This window comes from Rhodamnia argentea, chromosome 10, assembly GCF_020921035.1.
Source record: "Rhodamnia argentea isolate NSW1041297 chromosome 10, ASM2092103v1, whole genome shotgun sequence".
NCBI lineage: Eukaryota > Viridiplantae > Streptophyta > Magnoliopsida > Myrtales > Myrtaceae > Rhodamnia > Rhodamnia argentea.
The window spans coordinates 24,308,662-24,312,708 of record NC_063159.1 but is presented as its reverse complement, the minus strand read 5'-3'; positions in this window follow the sequence as shown (position 1 = coordinate 24,312,708).

Below are 4,047 nucleotides of genomic sequence, written 5' to 3'. Positions count from 1 at the left end.
TTTGACGGTCCATAAACCAAATGATAGGATCACGATCGAATAGGTTCTTGAGGAAGAAGTTCACTATTGGGCTCCGTTTGTTTCATGAAAAAATGAGTCATTTCTGGAAAATATTTTTCAGAAAGTCAATTTCCAAGAAAATGACTATATTTTCCGGTGTTTGGTTGAAATATGAAAAAGATCAGGAAAATATTTTCTATTGTTTGGATGGGAAATTGGATTTAATTTTCCTCCATGCATTTCATTTAATAATTTATTGTTTTTCCGTTTTTTCATTTTTTATTTTTTAAAATTGAAATTTAATATTTTAAATTATTTATCTTTTTTTTCCCTTTTTTTCTCCTTCCTCTTTTCTTTTTTTCTTTTTAATGTTTTTTTCTTTTTTCAATTACATTTTTCCGTCGGTCGTAGGCCCCGACAACGGCCGGCGACCACCCACAAGCAACGCTTGGCCTCGTGCAAGGCCGGTGACCGCTGGGCTGGGCTCACACGAGGTAGACGGCGGCTCGCCCGGCCTCGCCGGATCTAGCAAGGCCCGGCCTCGATTGAGGCCGGCGACGGCTCGCTTGGCCTAGCATGAGGCCCGTGACGGCTCGTTTGGCCTCGTTCGAGACCAACGATGCCCGGGCGGGCCTTGCTCGAGGCCGGTGACGCCGGGCCTCACCTGGTCGGCCACAGGCCGCGGTCGTGGCGGGCGACCAGCAAAGAAGGAATACTAAAAAAAAATGAAAAAAGGAAAAATAAAATAAAGAAAGTAATTAAAAAATAATTTTCATCGGAAAATAAAAAAATAAAATTTTTTGAATTTTGAAAAAATAAATAAAAACGAAAAGAAAGCAAAAAAATAATTAAAAGAAAAAATAGTTGAAAGAGAGGAGGAATGAAAAGTGTGGAAAATGTTTTCCTTTTCTCAAATTGAGGAAATCATTTTCCTTAATTTTAGAAGGTTTTTTTATTGACTGAAAAATATTTTCCGTCGACCGCTCATTTTCCATCGCCCATACACCGGAAATTAGGGAAAATGTTTTTCGGAAAAATATTTTCCGCGAAACAAATGGAGCCTTGGTTAGGCAAAATTCTTCGAATGTTTGGATTGAAGCATAATTCGTTAGTAGTTGATCAAGAAAAAGAAAGTCCGGATAATGGGAGAATCATATTCAGCCGTCTAGGAATCGGTAATGTGCTCAAGTCCGAGTAGTTTATGACTAAAGCGTTTCCGGAAAAAGGAACATTCTCATTGATTTAGGCTGCGTTTGTTTCTCGGAAACTATGACCTTTCTGGAAATATTTTCCAGTAAGTCATTTTCCTTTCCAGTATTTGGCTAAAACTTGAAAAAAACTCGGAAAATATTTTCTGCTATTTGATAAGGAAATTTTGCATTATTTTTTTCTTCAAAATAGACATACATTATTCGGACTTCGATTACTTGAGTATGGGCTACCGGGGAAATGGGTACGGGACCCAAGGTCCCCAATTGATCATGCCCAAGTCCATCGAAGCCGGGTCCGAGACCCCGGTGCTCTGGCTCAAGTCCATCAAGGTTGGGTCCAAGTTCACAGAAATCGGGTGGACCAAATTGAAAACTATTAATTCAATAACCGAGTAACAAGTGGTTGCATTAGAATGTAGAAACTTAGGACGAACCCCGACATGATCAATGCCCCTGGATTATCCAATAGACATAAGAATATGAATTGATAACACGAAGCAATGACTAAACAAAAGCAACAATGCAATGTCTTGTTGCGGTTGCATAATAAGCATGTTCTAGTGGGGAATCCGAGAACGGAGCTGTTGAACCACTCAATCGAGTTGTTCGTCCGGAGAAAAAGAAAGGCCTTGTCGAGAATAAGTCCGACAGCTTACGCATCTCCTCCACAGAAGATATGGAGCTTCCAGAGAGGCATGCGGGTTTAAGAATTTACCGGAAAGATGAACCTCCGAGATTTGAAAAGCTTAGAAAGCAAGATCCGGCAGCTAGAAACATCAAACCAGAATATGTACCTTTGGATGAATCAGCAGCCAAAGCAAAATATAGTCCAAAAACAGAACAATGTCTCAAAATATTTCCAAGCACGCGTTTCGATACTAAAACAGGGCCGAAACAAAAGTGACAATGCAAAATTTCATAGCTGCAGCCTTGTTCCACGTAAATGGAGTGGTTTAATTCTCGAAGGACAAGGCTCCTAAGTCTTATGTAACCTTCCCCTTTCACTCTTCTTTAGCATTTTGGCAAGAAACCCGTGAGCTCTCTCTTCTTCTTCTTCTTCGGCAACTAACCCTTCTGCACAAGCTCTCTCTCATCTCTCATTCTCGCCGTTGGTGGAAGGAAGGATGAGCTCGAGCGGCAATGTTTCCATGGTGGTTTTTGTGCGTAGGATTTTGAGGCGAGTAATTTCTAACCCATCATCTTTTGATTCATCGATCCTTCTTTCATGTTGTGTTTATTGGCATAATAGATGTTCTTGAGTGGTTGAATTAGTCGAATTCGTTGGTTGATCATGCGATGGGCGACGGATATTGACGGATCGTGCATGAAAGGCTTTGAAATAGTTGGTTATGGGCATGAGAGGCCCTAAGGTTGTTGCATGCTCCTTCATTCCGTCCGATGAGGTGCAATTGATGTTGGATTGGTGGAGTCCGAGACCAATTGGACGAGACGGCTTATGGATCGTAGCTGGGTTTATCCGAAGGGGTTGGCGGTAGCTTTAGACCGGTGCGTAGATAGCTTGAATGATTCGTGAGTTATGGTTATTGCTTGTATGGTCTAGCTATCTTGATTCTTTGATTTATGTGCCCTGTTATGGTTGATTTGTGTTGCTTGCTTGCTGGATGATTGATAGGCCAATTGTCGTGGCATTAGATTTTTACTCGCCGTGACTTGAGCTTACTCTAGTGGATTAACTATTTTTCATATTAGTCAGCAAGAATGGCGGCGGAAAGTAGCGAGCATGAATAGTGGTGATAATGGAACATGCCAATGGTGCCGCTTAGTTGGGAGTAGGCAAAACCCTTTTTATTCCTTCTAGTGTACCCTCTTGTGTTTGTTGTTAAAAGGCTGATGTATATAGATGGATTATCTATTATATAAAATGAGTACTTTGTGAATCGATGATTGATCTTACCTTTTGTTTTCATCCGATTAATGAACCCTATAAGGTCATATCTTTAGGCGTGCCTAACCTATTATATGGACTTGTATGCTAGTCTCGTTTGTTTTCTATTAGTCTTCTAGATGTGCCAAGTATTATATATGTAATAAGAGATTAAATCAGAGCATGTAATTAGTAAGGTACGGCTGCGCCTTGGGACGTTATAGTCTTTTGGCAACAAACCTAAATAAAACATATCACTGATTATGTTCTCCTTTGCGTAGAAATTTGTCAATCCATGCTTTTTGAAGATTCGCACTGTTCACCATGAATGAATTTGCAATTTTTTATTTCTATATATTTATTTTTATATAATTATTTCTTTTCCCTCAATCTTTTATTTATTTTTAGGTTCATCGACCGCCGACCCAACTAGTTTGGGATAAATGTGATGGTGATGTTCATGTTGAACTAGATAGTCAAAAATCGATCCAAGGAAAAGTTCATCATGTCCATCCACTTTCATCACCTCATTATAGAATTAGAGTATTCACCTTTCATCACCTTAACAAAGATTTTATAGTATTCGGCAGTAGTTTGACTCAATGACTTCATTGTTGATGCCGTCTCTCCAATTTGTGTTGAAAGTGTAGCATACTTATCATTCATGTCGGAACATCTTCGTCTTTTGTGAGACCTCTTGTCCAAAGGCATGGTAGATGATGACATTTTTTACCACTTCATCAACTCGTTAAAGTCATCACCTAAATCAACAGGTGAGGAGTCAACCGCCGCCACATCAATATTTCTGAACCGCTTATCAAAGATTCTAGTGGTCATATCTCTCCCAACCACCGGTGCTATCTCATCATACATATCAATCATCTTGTTCGGATGCTTTTCGTGAAAAGGATAGACATATCAATGAAGATAAACCATAGAAAGTCAAACAAA